This window comes from Tursiops truncatus, chromosome 4 (assembly GCF_011762595.2).
Source record: "Tursiops truncatus isolate mTurTru1 chromosome 4, mTurTru1.mat.Y, whole genome shotgun sequence".
In the NCBI taxonomy this organism is placed as follows: Eukaryota; Metazoa; Chordata; class Mammalia; order Artiodactyla; family Delphinidae; genus Tursiops; species Tursiops truncatus.
The window spans coordinates 33,793,640-33,812,781 of record NC_047037.1 but is presented as its reverse complement, the minus strand read 5'-3'; positions in this window follow the sequence as shown (position 1 = coordinate 33,812,781).

The window sequence follows — 19,142 nt, the reverse complement described above, 5'->3', positions numbered from 1 at the left end:
GGGAAAGATGAATTCAGATTAATGCAACAATCCTCAGCATGATATGGAAATTGATTTGGGAGTTTAAGGAAAAAGAAGATGACCAAATTAGTGAGATCTGGTATACAGAAGTGGTGGTCTGTTAACGGTAAGAGAAAATGTATAAGAAGTTGATCAAATACATTTTAAAAATTTAGGGCCATTGTGTATTTTGAATATACTTACTATATAAGGATCTAGAGTTTTCTGAAATACTGGAGTTGTCTCTCATTTAGATTCAAATTGACACTATTGAATTGACTTCTGACTGTTACCTCTGAAATTACTTCCTTCTGTGTAACTCAAAATAGCATAAGGGGAGGGGTATATTGACAGAACTGTACACACACACACACACACACACACACACAGGCGTGTGTGTGCACGTGCAATCTATGTGCCACAGCCTGGGGCAGGTGGGGATACCTTATCACAGAGGAAGTTTGTCATGGGTGCACTTTTTGCTTCAACCTGGAGAAAATCCTCAAGGTGTTATAGATTGATTTGTTGTCTTGATGAGTTGAAATGCTCACAAGTTCATAGATTAGGTATTTGAAGGCATCACATAGTCTAGCTAAAAAAAGAAGAAAAGAGAGAGAAACCATAACTCTACAAGACAAGAAAAATAAATCAATGCAGAGAATGTATTTGAGGCAGCAGCTTCAACACTTGATTGCATGAAATGGCAGGTGGCAAAAGTAAGCCACAAATGTCCAGAACAATTTTTTTCCTATTATTCTACTGTGTAGGCCAACTGAATGGGGTCTACATTTTTTTTTTTTAAGATGCTGGGGGTAGGAGTTTAGTAATTTATTTATTTATTTTTGGCTGTGTTGGGTCTTCGTTTCTGTGCGAGGGCTTTCTCTAGTTGCGGCGAGCGGGGGTCACTCTTCATTACGGTGCGCGGGCCTCTCACTATCACGGCCTCTCTTGTTGCGGAGCACAAGCTCCAGACGCGCAGGCTCAGTAGTTGTGGCTCATGGGCCTAGTTGCTCCGCGGCATGTGGGATCCTCCCAGACCAGGACTCGAACCCGTGTCCCCTGCATTAGCAGGCAGATTCTCAACCACTGTGCCACCAGGGAAGCCCCGGGGTCTACATTTTACACAGCTAAACCTGAGAACCCTGGCTGCCCAAGTAGCATAATTGAAGTGGGCCAAAACATTTCACATCAGTTCTGTGCAAATTCCCAGAATTGAATATACCCAAGAAAAATTTGGTGTCTATATGTGCACAGAAACTCATATTCCCAATCTATTATTTAAATAGGCATTCTGTAGACTTTTATGGTGTGTTTATGAGGTGGTGTGTGAATAAAAATTAAATAGGCATGTGTTTTTGTTATAAGGGCCTGAAACTTGATTAAATAATCAAGCCTTTGATTATTGAACCATGATGTTGTCCTTCTATTTTTCTGCTCAATGATGCTTAGATTTTGGATTGATGACTGGTGTGAGGCAATTTTCAATGTAGAGAATGTTTGCTTCTAGATACAGTGGGATTATCTTGAGGGACATAACTGCAGAAAAAAAAGACACTGGGACTTGAGGTTTGGGAAGGCAGGAAAAGAATGCATATAGAGGCAGAGCGAGTGCTGGATAAATGTTCATGGGGGATGGCAAGCACAGTCAAATAATAACATCAGAAATACTTCTTAGACATTACCTTGTAAAAGACTGAATTGAGATAGGGTATATATTAGTTTGATATTCAACTTCAAGTGCTCTATATTTTTCTTTTAAAGCATACATATATGTATGCACTGTAGTTTGTAATTTGATTTCTGAAAGTAACTGAGATACAACCCTTTGTAATCCATGAATACGTGGGCTGTGAACCATGCCTGGAGGCTCTTAGAATGACTTCACCAAGTAATGACATGTCAATTTTAACTTTGGTTTTTATGGCAGATTTTATGGAGAAGGAAAAAATAACTGTATTTATTAAACTGACAGTGACAAGAATTATCACTGATCTAGTTTCTTGAAATGTAAGCACTGTTACCACTTTAACACATGTGCCTTTTGTCTAGGATTCTTTTGTCATGATATAAGGACTATCTGCCTTTATAATTTATTTATTTGGGTTCAGGTAAATCCAGAGGATGCGATACAGCATTCAACCTGAGTGTGATCTAAGTCTAGAGACACTAAAACAAGGCCAAAATAGGATTTATCACACCATCTAGTCTGTTCTTGAATGCTCTGTTAAGCCCTTCTATTTAAGAAGAGTAGAAAGGAAATAGAAAAAGAGGGAAGGAAGAAACCAATATTTAATGAATACCTATTATGTTTGGTCAAAATTGTTCTCAGAGTCAATGCAGTGACATCCACACTGGATGGATTGCCATGAGTGAGAGTAAAATTAGAGATCTTCCCTATGTGTCTAGGAGGTTTGGAAACACCCAAAATAGCAATCACAGTTATCCAGCAGTCATCTCAAGGTGATAAAAATACAAAGTGATTGGATATTTTTGAGCAGAAATTACTTCCATTGTAACCCTCTTTTAGGGAGAGATGGGGTGAACAGAAAGGAGCATTTTTAAAAGGAGAGTAAGAGGCAAACATTGTCAGGGCACATGGAAACACCATACAAGAAGAAGTAGAAACTTGAAGATCACAAAGTCTTTTTTTGAAAAGAGGAGAGGAGGTCTTGGCTAAATGGCTCTGAGGTGTGCTGCTTCCAGAGCAAGAGTTGCCCACAATGAGTTTGATACATATGAAGATGTGCCATCCAGGTCCTTCAGGGTCTGCCTCCACTGCAGAGAGCTGCCGGTCCCATGTCATGACCTTCTTGGGGCAGACAGTGACGAGTGAGGCAGGAGGGCAAAGGCTTGCTATCTTTTTTTTTTTTTTTTTTTTTTTTTTGCGGTACGCGGGCCTCTCACCATTGTGGCCTCTCCCGTTGCAGAGCACAGGCTCTGGACGTGCAGGCCCAGCGGCCATGGCTCACGGGCCCAGCCGCTCCGTGGCATGTGGGATCTTCCCAGACCGGGTCACGAACCCATGTCCCCTGCATTGGCAGGTGGACTCTCAACCACTGCGCCACCAGGCAGGGAAGCCCAAAGACCTGCTATCTTGACCCCGCACTGGACCATGCAGATGGGTAGGACGTGATCCAAGCTCCCTACTCGGTGGGCTAAGGCTTTGCTAGGTCTGTCTCATAGTTTACCTTCTCACTTTAACCCATCCTGCTTCCTCCCCCTTTCTTTCACAGGTTTGATTTCTAACAAATACAGTGCACCCCAAATTGTCTCAGCATTACTTCCTGACAACCCAACATGCAACGGTGAGTAATAGTATCTCAGATTACTTTAGTGGACAGACACCTCTCAGGATGTCTCAATAGTCAAGATACATGTTACTTGGAACACTTCTCAGAGAATACCTTTGGTCTAATTTCATGCTCACAAATTAATTTTCTACTATCTGATTTCCACGTGGTTTCACTAAAAGGAAAGAATGCCATCTTAAGCATCTAGTTTATTTGACAGTTATATTTTTTATTATAAATGAGTAAATTAACCTTTTGATAAACTCAATCTCTGCAAACCTTATTAATATGAGTCTGTTCCTGGGACATGGTCTCATTCTCAGAGTGCCCACAAAATCAGTGTCCTGACCATATAATATTCAGGACAAAAATCTGATAGCAAGGTCAATGTTACGGTAGTGGACATCTGTTATTTTGTCTTTCTGGAAACCTATCCTCTGAGAAACACTTCTGCCTTTCATTCTTTGGGATTCTTTTGGCTCTCTCAAACATCACCACCACCACCACCTCCATCACAGGGATAGACCTGCACCTCAAACCTGACTGATGAAGTTCCCTCTTCTGGAAATTTGACTCTCCAGTGGAGATGCGCACGAAGCAGAAGGTAGTTGGAGCTGAGTCATCTGATGGCAATGCTCAAGAGATTGTCCTTGAATTCCTAATACTGTGTTTCCTAAAACTGTCCTAGTTTGTATATTCCCAAGCTCTTTGTTCAGCTCTCTGTTCAATTTGTAAATGACTCCAGCAGTCTTCTAACAAATGCCTTTTACCTTCTCAGGTTAGTCAATGTATTAGTCAGGTCTAAGAAAACAGAAACTACTTAAGTGTTCTGGAATCATATACAGGGGGTTGTTACAAGGTGAGAGAGGATCTGTGACGCCAACCCTAAACTGGGAAACAGCCCAGAGATTAGCCATAGTAAGAAGTTACTCTCACCCTTAGCTTGGAGGGACGAAGGTTGTTATCAGAGCCCAGGGACCTGAGTTACCTGGAAGAAGCTGAAACCAAGAAGACCTGTTTAACATGAACTAGAGCAGTGAAGGAGACTCAGCTGCAGAAATACCCTGGCTTCTCCCTTCCTCCTGCCCTCCTAACTCCCACCAGCACCTCCCATTAGCCACAGCCAGCTGGCTGGGAGCCTGGGAATTGAAGCCTACCAGGTTAGCCCAGCTACGAAACAGAGCCCAGGGCCAGTACTGTCAGGATACCCTTCAGTCACCTACATGGAAAACCTCCAAATGATATAGCCATTTGGGGGACCTTCAACAGCAGGCAGCCTATATTCCTTAGATGGTCATTTCGACCACGAATTGTGCACCTTACAGGAATGGTAATTATATAAACCAAGTACTGTACCAAGCACTGTTTACATTCTTTATTATAAAGCATTTCTAAATAGCCAATATAAACCCACTTAGCTCCAGGGAATTGGCATTAAGAGGGGCTGATTTTAAATCACATCCATTCAAGACTTTTCATACACCACCCAATAAAAGGTGAATTTAGCCCTATTCTGTTAATAATTCCAAACTGAACATATATGTGCCATAAGAATAAGGTATATAAGACCTCATTAATTGAGCTCTAGAGAATGGAGAATGAAGAACAAATTGTCATAACCTTAAAGAGTACATTTGTTTATGCTATTTTGTAGGGGATAAAAACCAAATAAAGCTGGAAAGTTACTGAATAATGGTATGTTTGAAAAATATCAATTACTCTGCACAAATCCCTCTGGAAAATGAAATGAATTGGATTCCTGTTTTCATTGTTGTTGTTTTACCTCTAATGCAGGTTTCCTTTGTGTTTTCCTGAAAGGAGACTGTCTCACGGTAGGGCATGTGTTTACTTACTTTTATAAATATCCAGTAGAAAAATTATACCTTTTATGGCAAAAATATTTTTGGCAGGTGTTCCAAAGTAAGTTGCTTGTGGTGTTGTCTCCCCAGCATGTTGGCATAATAACTATACAATTTTTTAAATTGCTATGGCTATAGATTTCCAATTTCATTCTTGCCTATGGAAAGTTACAAAAGACAACAGATAATTTTAAAAGAAAAACAAGCCTACCTATCACTTTTTTTTTTTTTTTTTGCTGTATGTGGGCCTCTCACTGTTGTGGACTTTCCCGTTGTGGAGCACAGGCTCTGGATGCGCAGGCTCAGCGGCCATGGCTCATGGGCCCAGCTGCTCTGCGACATGTGGGATCTTCCCGGCCCAGGGCACGAACCCGTGTCCCCTGCATTGGCAGGCGGACTCTCAACCACTGCGCCACCAGGGAAGCCCCTACCTATCACTTTTGATTTGTGGAGAAAACAATAAGAATAACTCATTTAACAGTAACAGGGATTTAAAATGTGCTCTAAAAGAAATTGGGTTCAAATGTCAACTTTGATTCAAAGCTATCTCTTAAAGTATAAATAATTTAAGGGTGCCATGGCATAACACCCACACTCCACTGAGAACTAAATAAACATGATTGTCACTGAAAATTTGTAAAAAGTGATAAGATCTAGCTTGGATGCAATGATGAAAATTACCTAATGGCAAACCCAGACAAAATGGTGGTAATTTAGTTTAGTGCACCTAAGGAATCCTAATAGTTGGTGACCTCCACACACCCCTGGTTTCCAGTTTTACCAAAAGAGAGTCTGAGAAGAATTTGAAGTTTCAGAGATTTATAATCGTTCCAGTTTCCAAACATAGTATTATGGGAAAAGGAACAAATAAAAGTTGACTTTACAATATATAAGATTAGGACTTTTCTTGAAGGTTGTGGAGATACTTGTACTGCAAATAAAAGTTAGAAAATTTGCAAATTTGAAAAATCTCTTAAGACTAAATTAAGATCCCAAAGTGAAAATATTCTAGTAGTTTATCAAGTCAGTCACAAAGGTCCATTTTCCAAAGTACTGGACTGCAAGTGATGAGTTTCAAGAAAGTAAAGATGCTGAGATATATCCCAACCCCTTCCTCCTGTATCTTACAACATTGCTGTTATTCATTTCATGTATCCATACCTTATTATCACTCAGTACCTTGTTTCTAATATTACTTCAAACAGTTATCTATTAGATCAACTAAGAATAAGAAAAATAAAACATGCTATTTTAGCTTCATTTATTCCTTCTTTGACGTTCTTCCTTTTTTTATGTAGATCCAAGTTTCTGACTCACACCGTTTTCATCTTTCTGAAGAACTTCTTTTAACATTTCTTACAGTGTAGGTGATCTGGCAATAAATTTCCAAATAAATTTGTTTGTCTGAGAGAGTCTTTATCTCTTTTTTGCTTTTGAAGGATAATTTCACTGGACATGGAATTCTACATGGGTGATTTTTTTTTTCAACACTTTAAATATTTGATTCCACTTTCTTCTTGCTTGCATAGTTTCAGATAACAAATCCACTGTAATTCTTATACTTGTTCCTCTATAGGCAAGGTGTTTTCCCCCTTTGGCTTATTTGAATATTTTTGGTTTTCTGCACTTTAAATGTGATCTGCATAGGAGGAGACTTTTAAAAAATTTGTTGACAGTACAATTTTAATGACTCCTTTTGTGAATTTTGTTTTTAAACTCTTGGAAGATTTTCACTTATGTGATTTGTTCCTAACATTCCAAAATTGGCATGAATTTTAATTATCCTCAGATTTCATGTCTGAACAAAACATACAAGGGTACAGATAAGCATTTAAAAAGATCATTAACTTATTTAAGACATTTCATTATATTTTCATACACTGAGTATGGAGAAAAATGATCAGTAACTTGTTTTATTACATGTTGGCAATTTATTTTTTGTTTTCATTTTTTTAATTTAATTTTTATTTTATACTTGGGTATAATTGATTTACAATGTTTGGTTAGCTTCAGGTGTACAGCAAAGTGATTCAGTTATACATATACATATATCCATTCTTTCACAAATTCTTTTCACAAATAGATTATTACAGAATTTTGAGTAGAGATCCCTTTGCTATACTGTAGGTCCTTGTTGATTATCTATTTTATATATAGTAGTGTGTATATGTTAGTCCCGAACTCCTAATTTATCCCACTCCCACCTTTCCCTTTGGTAATCATAAGTTTGTTATCAAAGTCTGTGAGTCTGTTTCTGTTTTGTAAGTAAGTTCATTTGTATCATTTTTTTAAGATTCCATGTATAAGTGATATCATATATTTGTCTTTCTCTGACTGACTTAATTCACTTAGTATGATAATCTCCACGTCCATCCATGTTGCTGTAAATGGCATTATTTTGTTCCTTATTTTATGGCAGAGTAATATTCCATTGTATATACGTACCACATCTTCTTTATCTTCTGTCGATGGACGTTATAGTGCTTCCATGTCTTGGCTATTGTAAATAATGCTGCAGTGAACATTAGGGTGCATGTATCTTTTCAAATTATAGTTTTCTCCAGGAGTAGGATTGCTGGATCATATGGTAGTTCTATATTTAGTTTTCTAAAGAACCTCCATACTGTTCTCCAGAGTGGTTATACCAATTTACATTCCCACCAACAAGGTAGGAGAGTTCCCTTTTCTCCACACCCTCTCCAGAATTGTTTGTAGACTTTTTGATGATGGCCATGCTGACTGGTGTGAGGTGATACCTCACTGTGTTTTGATTTGCATTTTGATAATAATTAGTGATGTTGAGCATCTTTTCACATGATTTTGGCCATCTGCCTGTCTTCTTTAGAGAAATATCTATTTAGCTCTTCTGCCCACTTTTTGATTGGCTTGTTTGTTTTTTTCTAGTATTGGGTTGCATGAGCTATTTGTATATTTTGGAGATTAGTCCCTTGTTGGTCATATCATTTGCAAATATTTTTTCCCAGTCTGTGGGTTGTCTTTTTTGTTTGTTTGTTTATGGCTTCCTTTGCTGTGCAATATCTTTTAAGTTTAATTAGGTCCAATTTGTTTATTTTTGTTTTTATTTTCATTACTATAGGAGGTGGATCAAAAAAGATATTGCTGTGATTTATGTCAAAGAGTGTTCTGCCTATGTTTTCCTCTAAGAGTTTTATAGTGTCTGGCATTACATTTAGGTCTTTAATCCATTTTGAATTTATTTTTGTGTATGGTGTTAGGGAATGTTCTAATTTCATTCTTTTCCATGTAGTTGTCCAGTTTTCCCAGCACCACTTATTGAAAAGACTGTCTGTTCTCCATTGTATAGTCTTGCCTTCTTTGTCATAGATTAGGTGACCATAGGTGTGTGGGTTTATCTCTAGACTTTCTATCCTGTTCCATTGATATATATTTCTGTTTTTGTGCCAGTGCTATACTGTTTTGATTATTGTAGCTTTGTAGCATAGTCTGAAGTCAGGGAGCCTGATTCCTCCAGCTCTGTATTTCTTTCTCAGGATTGCTTTGGCTATTCAGGGTCTCATATGTTTCCACACAAACTGTAAAATTTTTGTTCTAGTTCTGTGAAAAATGCCATTGGTAATTTGATAGGGATTGAATTGAATCTGTAGATTGCCTTAGGTAGTATAGGCATTTTGACAATATGGATTCTTCTAATCCAAGAACATGGTATACATTTCCATGTTTGTGTCATCTTAATTTCTTTTATCAGCATCTTATAGTTTTCTAAGTACAAGTCTTTTGCCTCCTTAGGAAGGTTAATTCCTAGGAATTTTATTCTTTTTGATGTAATAGTAAATGGGATTGTTTCCTTAATTTCTCTTTCTGACCTTTCATTTTTAACATATAGGGATGCAAGAGATTCTGTGTATTAATTTTGTATCCTGCAACCTTACTGAATTCATTGATGGGGTCTAGTAGTTTTCTGGTCGTATCTTTAGGATTTTCTATGTATAGTATCATGTCCTCTGCAAACAGTGACAGTTTTACTTCTTATTTTCCAACTTGGATTCCTTTTATTTCTTTTTCTTCTCTGATTGCTGTGGCTAGGACTTCCAAAACTATGTTGAATCAAAGTGGCAAGAGTGGACATCCTTGTCTTTTTTCTGATCTTAGAGAAAATGCTTTCAGGTTTTCACCATGAGAATGATGTTAGCTGTGAGTTTTTCATATATGGCCTTTATTATGTTGAGGTAAGTTCCCTCTATGCCCACTTTCTGCAGAGTTTTTATCATAAATGGGTGTTGAATTTTGGCAACAGCTTTTTCTGCATCTATTGAGATGATCATATGGTTTTATTTCTTCAGTTTGTTATTGTAGTGTATCACGATGATTCATATGTGGATATTGAAAAATCCTTGCCCCCCAGGATAAATCTCACTTGATCATGGTTTATGATCCTTTTAGTATAGTATTGGATTTTATTTGCTAGTATTTTGTTGAGGATTTTTCAGTCTGTGTTTATCAGTGTTATGAACTATAACTATAATAGTTATAATTTTCTTTTTTTGTGGTATCTTTGTCTGGTTTGGTATCAGGGTGATGGTGGCCTCATAGAATGAGTTTGGGAGTGTTCCTTACTCTGCAAGTTTTTGGAATAGTTTCAGAAGTATAGGTGTTAACTCTTCTCTAAATGTTGGATAGAATTTTCCTGTGAAGCCATCTGGTCCTGGACTTGTGTCTGTTGGAAGATTTTAAATCACAGTTTCAATTTCAGTAGTTGTGATTGGTCTGTTTACACTTTCTATTTCTTCCTGGTTCAGCCTTGCAAGATTGTACCATTCTAAGAATTTGTCCATTTGTTCTAGGTTGTCCATTTTATTGGCATAGAGTTATTTGTAGTAGTCTCTCATGATCCTTTGTATTTCTGTGGTGTCAGTTTTAACCTCTCCATTTTTGTTTCTGATTTTATTGATTTGAGCCTGTTCCTTTTTTTCTTGTTGAGTCTGGCTAAAGGTTTATCAATTTTTTATCTTTTCAAAGAACCAGATTTTAGTCTCATTGATCTTTTCCAATTTTTTTTTGGTTTCTATTTTATTTATCTGCTCTGATTTTATGATTTGTTTCCTTCTACTAACTTTGGGTTTTGTATTTCTTCTTTCTCTAGTAGTTTTAGGTTTGCACTTCCCTCTTGGAACTGCTTTTGCTGTACCCCATAGGTTTTAGATCATCATACTTTCTTTTTCATTTGTCTCTAGGTATTTTTTGATTTCTTCTTTGATTTCTTCAGTGATCCATTGGTTGTTTATTAACATATTGTTTAGCCTCCATGTGTTTGTGTTTTTTACAGATTTTTTTCTTGTAGTTGATATCTAATCTCATAGCACTGTGGTCAGAAAAGATGCTTGATATAATTTCAATTTTCTTAAATTTACCAAGGTTTGCTTTGTGACCCAGCTTGTGATCTGTCCTAGAGATTGTTCCATGTGCACTTGAGAAGAGTGTGTGGAATGTTCTATAAATATCTATTTAGTCCATCTGGTCTACTGTGTCATTTAAAGCTTGTGTTCCTTTATTGATTTTCTGTCTGGATGATCCTTCCACTGATGAAAATGAAGTGTTAAAGTCCCTCACTATTATTATGTCACTGTCAACTTCTTTTATGCCTGTTAGCATTTACCTTATATATTGAGGTGTTCCTATGTTGGGTGCATATATATTTACAGTTGTTATATCTTCTTGGAGTGATCACTTGATCATTATGTAGTATCCTTCTTTGTCTCTTGTAACAGTCTTTATTTTAAAGTTTTTTTTTTTTTTTTTTTTTTTGTGGTACGTGGGCCTCTCACTGTTGTGGCCTCTCCCATTGCGGAGCACAGGCTCCGGATGCGCAGGCTCAGCAGCCATGGCTCACAGGCCCAGCCGCTCTGTGGCATGTGGGATCTTCCCAGACTGGGGCATGAACCCGTGTCCCCTGCATCGGCAGGCGGACTCTCAACCACTGCGCCACCAGGGAAGCCCAAGTCTATTTTTTTTATATGAGTATTGATTCTCCACATTTCTTTTGATTTCCATTTGCATGGAATATCTTTTTCCATCCCCTCACTTTCAGTCTGTATTTTGTCCCTAGATCTGAAGTGGGTCTCTTGTAAATAAGATATATACGAGCCTTGTTTTTTTTTTGTATCCATTCAGCCAGGCTATGTCTTTTGGTTGGAGCATTTAATCCATTTACATTTAAGGTAATCATTAATATGTATGTTCTTATTGCCATTTTGTTAATTATTTTGTGTCAGTTTTTGTAGGTCTGTTTTCTTCCCTTCCTCTTTTGTTCTCTTGTCTTGCAATTTGATGGCTAAATTTAGAGTTTTGATTGGATTGTATTTTTGAGTGTGTGAGTATCTACTGTAGATTTTTCATTTGTTGTTCCCATGAGGTTTTGATATAGCAGTATATATATATATATATACACATACATGGTTGTTTTAAGTTGCTGTTTTTTTAATTTCAAATACATTTCCAGTATCCTGCATTTGTGCTCTCCTCTTCTCATGATTGCTGGTTTTGATATCATATTTGTTTTTGGATGATTTCCTACCTTTACTGTATGTTTGCCTTTACCAGTGAGCTTTCCCATTTGTAATTTTCGTCTTTCTAGTTGTGGTCTTTTCTGCCTAGAGAAGTTCCTTTAGCATTTGACTCAAAGCTCGTTTGGTGTTGCTGAATTCTCTAGCTTTTCCTTGCCTGTAAATCTTTTGATTTCTCCATTGAATCTGAATGAGAGACTTGATGGGTAGGGTATTCTGGATTATAGGTTTTTCCCTTTCATTACTTTTAATAAATCATGCCCCTCTCTTTTGGCCTGCAGAGTTTCTGCTAGAAATCAACTGATAACCTTATGGGAGTTCCCTTGTATGTTATTTGATGATTTTCTGTTTTTGCTTTCAGTATTTTCTCTTTGTCTTTAATTTTTGTCAATTTGATTAATATGTCTCTCTATGTGTTCTTCCTTGGGTTTATACTGTATGGGACTCTCTGTGCTTCCTGGACTAGAGTGAGTGTTTCATTTCTCATGTTAAGGAAGTTTTTGGCTATTATCTCTTCAAATATTTTCTCAGGCCCTTTCTCTCCCTTCTCCTTCTGGGACCCCTATAATGTGAATGTTGGTGTGTTTAATGTGTCCCAGACATCTCTTAGACTGTCCTCATTATTTTTTTTCATTCTTTTTTCTTTATTCTGTTCCTCAGGAGTGATTTTCACCAATCTGTCTTTCAGCTCACCTATTCATTCTTTTGCCTCATTTATTCTGCTATTGATTCCTTTTAGTGTATTTTTCATTTCAGTTATTGTATTATTCATCTCTGTTTGTTCTTTAAATCCTCTAGGTTTTGTAAAACATTTCTTGTATCTTCTCAGTCTGTGCCTCCATTCTCTTCTGAGATCTTGGATCATCTTTACTATCATTACTCTGAATTCTTTTTCAGGCAGATCATCTATCTCCACTTCACTTAGTTGTTCTTCTAGGGTTTTATCTTGTTCCTTCAACTGGAACATATTTCTCTGCCATCTCATTTTGTCTAATTTTCTGTGTTTGTGGTCTCCATTTCTCAGGCTGCAGGTTTGTAGTTTCTCTTACTTCTGGTGTCTGCTCCCTGGTGGGTGAGTTTTGTCCAGGGGCCTGTGCAGGCTTCCTGGTGGGAGGGACTGGTGCCCGTCCACTGGTGGGTGGAGCTGGGTCTGGTGAACAGGGCTGTGTCAAGAGGTGTGTTTAGAGGCAGCTGTGTGCTCAGGATGACTTTAGGCAGCCTGTCTGCTGATGAGTTTGTCCTGAGGCCTTCCAGCACTGCAGCCTGCAGCCTGTTTGGGGGAGAGGTAGATCTTAGTGCCAAAATGGTCACCTCTAGGAGAGCTCACACTGATGAATATTCCCTGGGGCCTCTGTCACCAGTGTCCTTGCCCCCACAGTGAGCCACAGTTGACCCCTGCCTCCCCAGGAGACCCTCCAATTTCCACAGGTAGGACTGGCCCAGGCTCCTATGGAGCCACTGCTTTGCCCTGGGTCCCAGTGCACCTGAAAACTTGTGTGCGCCCTCCAAGAGTGGAATCTCTGTTTCCCCCAGTCCTGTGGAACTCCTGTGCTCAAGCCCACTGGCCTCCAAAGCCAAATCCTCTGGGGCCTCTCCTCCAGATACCAGACCTTCAGGCTGAGGAGTCTGATGTGGGGCTCAGAACTCTCACTTCTGTGGGAGAACCTGTATGATATAGTTATTTTCCAGTTTGTGGGTTGCTCACCCAGCAGGTATGGGATTTGATTATATTGTGAAAGCAAGTTTCCTACCATCTCATTGTGGCTTCCTCTTTGTCTTTGTTTGTAGAATATCTTTTTTGGTAGGTTTGAGTCTTTTTTTGTTGATGGTTGTTCCTCAGTTAGTTGTTCATCAGTTAGTTGTGACTTTTGTGTTTTCTTGAGGAGGTGAACTCAAGTTCTTGTACTCTGCCATCTGGTCTCCTCTCCTTGGCCAGGAGGAGTTTTTTGAGGGTATTTATTCTATGTGGTGTTCTCTGAGATTTCTGGATTTGAGATTTTGTGTCTATCATTAATTCTGGAAAATTTCATGCTATTTATCACTTCAAATATTTCTTCTGCTTCATTTTCTTCTGCTCCATCTTCCCCTTCTGATATCTTTCAAAATTGTCCCACAGTTCATGAATATCAGTTTCTTTTTTCATTTCAGTTTAGAAAGTTTCTATTGCCCAATCTTCACACTTAATGATTCTTTCTTTGGTTGTATACAGTCTGCTCATGAGTCTATCAAATATATTCTTCATTTCTGTTACAGTATTTTTTTTATCTCTAGCATTTTCTTTTGATTCTTTCTTAGAGTTTCCATCTCTCTGCTTACAATAACTGTTCTTGCATGTTGTCTACTTTTTCCTTTAGAGCCCTTAACATATAATTCATAGTTATTTTTTAATTCCCTATCTGATAATTCTAAAATATGTACCTTACCTGAGTCTGGTTCTGATACTTGCCTTGTCTCTTCAGGCTCTGGGTTTTTTTCTTACTTTTTAGCATGGCTTGTATTTTGTTGTTGTTTTGCTAGTGGAGTTCCTGGAGATAAAACTCACAATAGTGTAGAGAAGCCCTAATACCATGCCTTCCAGGTGCTGCTCACTTTAATGCTATTTCACATTCAGCCTCCAAAAATTCATCAAAATGACAGGGTAAGTGTTCCTACCAGTTCATGGGTCTAGCAGCTGATGCTCCAGATAAGGTGCTCTCAGCTGTGATTCTCTGTATTTGCCTGTCTCTCTAGATTTCAAGGTGGCAGTGTGCTTTGTGGCTTTAATTCACTTTTGGGTGCAAGAAAAGTCATTGGTTTTCAGTTTCTTGAGCTTTTTCCTTATTGTAAGGATGAGACAACTTCCAAGCTCTTTACATGTTAGAGCTAAAACTAGAAGACCTCTCCGTGATTATTTCTAAGAAAATGTTACATCCTCCTTTCCAATCCCCTCCCTCTCTCAGGGAGGTAGCTATCATCCCAGAATCCCTGTCCAGGGTTAATCATTATTCAAAGTGGTGTTTTTCCTATCTATCCATCCATGGTTTTAGATCTTTACTGTCAATATGTTCTCTATGAACAATTGCATCATTTATTTTTTGATTTGTAACAAAACTTGGTGGCTTAGTATTCTTTCTCAAAATTCTTTAAGTTAGTTGGGCAATTTTACTTTCTGGGGTAGTGAGTAAATCTCTAATTGACTTCACAAATATGTCTGGCAGTTGGCTCAATGTCAGCTGGTATGACAGAAATTACTTGATCAAGTGTTTCTCATCATCCAAAAGAATGACCCTGTGCTCATTCACATTGTTGTGGTTACAGGGCTCCCAAGAGCAGAAATAGAGGGCAAAGCATGATGCCCAAGCACCTTTTAAGTCTCTGCTTGTGGCAAGTTTGCTACTATCCTTTTAGCCAGAGCAAGTCATATAGCTTAGTCAGTGTGGGAGAGGACTTTGCATGGAAATGGATACAGAGGGGAATTATCATGTCCATTTTGGCAAACAATGTCCCTAAATATATTAGACCATTAATGTTTTTAAAATGTTACATATATGGCAGGATAAATCCATTTATTTTTGCAATGTGCTTTTGTCACTCAGAACTCTTTTTATGCTTTAACACTACTGACACTTTGAACCAGGAAATTCTTTTTTGTGAAGGGCTGACCTGTGCATTGTAGGATGTTTAGCAGCATCCTCTACTCATTAGATGCCAGTAGCAAGACTCCAATAGGGACACTGAAAAATGCCCCCAGACATTGCCCAGTGTCTGTGGGGGGCAAATTGCCCTTGTTGAGAGCCACTGCAATCTAAAGGCATATATCTAGAAGCTGAAATTTCTGGGTCGTTGGAAAGGTGCATCTTCCAATTTACTAGATATCATAGATTGAATATTTGTGTCCCCTCAAAATTCATGTGTTGAAAACTATTCCCCACTGTGATGGTATTTGGAGGTGGGGTCTTCGTGAGGTAATTAGGTCATGAGGATGGAACACCAAAGAATGTATTAGTACCCTTGGAAAAGAGACTCCAGAAACCTCCTTCACCCCTTCTGCCATGTGAGGACACATGGAAAAGACAGCCATCTGTGAACCAGGAAGTGGGCTGTCACCAAACAGTGAATCTGCCAGTGCCTTGATCTTGGACTCTGCAGCCTCCAGAACTATGAGAAGTAAATGTTGGTTGTTTAAGCCACCCAGTCTATGGTATTTTTGTTATAATAGCCCAAATAGAACAGACTAATAAAATAGATCTTATCAAATTGCTTTCCAAAAGCTATGATAATTCACACTCCCAAAATCAGTATGTGAGAGTTTGTGTCCCTTAACAGCCTTGCCATTACTTGGTTTTACCAAAAAGTTTTAACTTACATAAATCTGATGGGTATGAAATTGCTTCTTACTGTTGTTTTATTTTTTATTCCCTGCAGTTGAACTTCTTTATTTATTGGGAATTCAACTTTCACCCTCTGTGAATTGCCTTTTCATACCCTTTTCCACTGTTCTATTAGATTGTTTTAAATTATTAGCCCATAGTTCTTGATATGTTTTATATATAGATTGTTTTTCAATTATGTGCATTGCAAATATCTTCTCTCTGCCTATAGCTTAACAAAGTCTAAATTGATCAGTGTTTCTACTCACCTCCCCAACACTTTAGAACCTCTTAATTCTAATGTACAATGTCTTTGAGGTCCTGCATTTTCTTTGAATTTTTATTTTAACCTTCACTATTGATTATTACTTTTTCAGTCAATTCTTCTCTAGATTTACTCACATGTTTACCAGTTCCTTCACTCTCTTGTCTCTTGCATTCTACTTCTCCCTTTTTTATATCCTTTAAAAGAACTTTCAGCTAGGACTTTTCACCCTTAATAGGAACAGAATTCAAGGTTAATAATTATTTTCTCTCTTTTTTTTGAGAAAACGGATGTAGATGATCTCTCTTCTCTCATTGATTGTTTTTAAGAATTCCTTTGCCTTTAGTATTCTGCAGTATTTCCATAATGGTTCTAGGTGGCACATATGTATATTTTAAACTTACCCTTCTCCAGATATGGTACACTTCCTCATTCTGAGAACTTGGGTCTTTCTCCTATTATAAAAAATTATCTACCATCATTTCTTCTAATGATACCTCTCTCAATTCTCCCTTTGAGGGACTCCTTTTAGATGTATGTTGGACCTGCTTAATTTATCTGCCATGTCTGTAAACTTCTCTGTTTTTTTTTTAAACCAATGTGTGGAACTCATAAAATGCACAATTGAACACATAGAACTTGAAAAAAAGTGTATATGTATATACATACACATATATGTGTATCCATGTACATACGTATACACACCCATATAACCACAACATAGATCAATATATAGAGTATAACCTTTGTGCCCCTTCCCAATCAATAGTGCCTTTTGCCTACAAAAGTAACTTCTTTTTGTCTTCTATCACCATTTTTAGTTTTGCCTGTTCTTGACTTTCATATAGTTAGAAATACATAATATGTCCTCCTTAGGATCTAGCTTATTTCACTCAACATATTCTTTCATCCATTCTCTTATATTTTTATCTCTCTTTCTCTCTATGCTACACCCTAATTTCCTCAGATTTATTTTCCAGTTTACTATATTTTTTCAATATACTTAATTTGCTGCTTAACCTATCTAATGTGTTTTTAATTGCAATGATTCCATTTTTCATTTCTAGAAATTTGTCTTGCTTACTTTCAAATTATATTTTTTATGTTCTGTTATTACATTTTAAAATTTTATCTCATTTAATTATTTCAAGCATACTTTTTCATAGTCTCTTTTAGATTCTATTGTTTGAGTTCTTAGGGAGCTAATTTTCTTTGTGGCTTCTACTATGATAGAGATCATGGCAGATCATTACCTCTTATCATTAGTAATTGTTAATTGTGAACCATTTTATGTTTCCATCCTCCATGGAATTCCCTAATGTCCTAGACACTTTAAATGTCCATACAAAAGTGTTTTTCATTTGTTTCTGCTAAAGGAAAACAAAGTTTTCACTGGTTTCAGTGAAAATTTTTTCACTGGTTTCAGTGAAAATTTTTACATTAATTTAATCTACTTGGGATTCCTACACTCCAAGAAGACTATACATTTAGGTTTCCTAACCATTATTTGGCATAGACTTTCAGTTTTGACTGCTGAATCAAAGAAATAATTTTACCCAGAAGCTCCAGGAGACAGCAAGTTACCCTGGGCTGAGGAAGAGACTGTTTATAGATCCTCTTACATGGAGATAAAGATGCAGTTCTATTTCTCCACCCCATCCAAGCCCCAGCCACATCTCCTGTCTCAAGTGGGTGCTAAAATAGAGCTTTGGAACAATAAGACCAATATATAGGTCTCACACCCCTCTGTTTCTAGAAATTGTGGAATTAACTGTATTTTGAACTTTGCTTTGTTTTAAAATTTGTTTTGTATAATTGGACATTTCAGTTCAGTTGAGCCTCTAGATTGCTGCAGCCCCAGCTAATACCACATGATACAAAAGGATCCATAAAATTGTGACTGATTCTAACTGGTGGTGGTGGCGGTGGTTTTAAGGCTCTGTTGTTATAAAGAAATGGATAGCCTCAGTGACAAAATTACTTCTGTCATCTCCAGACTTTCTGTAAAATCTGGTTAAATGTTACCATCAAGATGCTATCATCACTGGAAAGAATTGAGAGGGTATTGTCCCCTAACCCTCCACTTGCAGGGAGACAGTATAGGGGACAGCAGCCAGAGGGATGCCCTTAAAACATGACTCACAATGAAGTGGACAGAGGTATGTATAAAGAGCAGAGCAGCAGTTCACATTCAGATGGTAACTATTGTAAATCCATGAAGAGGCACACTGAAGATCTCCAAAGTACCTATGGAGAGGAATCTGGCAAAAACTAGATTATACCATTACATGAGTTGGAGACATGAACTATAGTGATTTGTGCATTAAAAATATAACCTCATGGCCCAGTGGAGACTCACCTGGAAGTAGTGCTGACTCATAAAGCCAGATGTGAATGGGGCCAAAATCTAGAGAAAAACACCAGAACTAAAGGTATTAGCTCCAAGTGTGTGTGTGTGTGTGTGTGTGTGTGTGTGTGTGTGTGTGTGGTTTCTGAAAAGAAAGAATAGTCAATGCTCACTCTCAAAACTGCACACAAGAGAAACAAGAAGGGGCGGGCTTATGTATACCTATTAGATTTGGCAACTAGATTTATCTACTCATGCTAGAATAGTTGGAGTAGATAGATAAGATCCCTTTCTCCCCTGAAATTATTTGATTCTAATGCTTCCGTTTATCACTGTCCTTTTGATTCATGTCATAGACACTTCTCTGTTTTATACTATTCTCTGCCTCAGGGGAAATAAGAATTTTGCTATGTTCTGAAGACCGGGTAATCCACTTGATTTTATCAGCTTGATATTTTTTCTTGTGCTGTTACCTCAGGGAAATTTTATT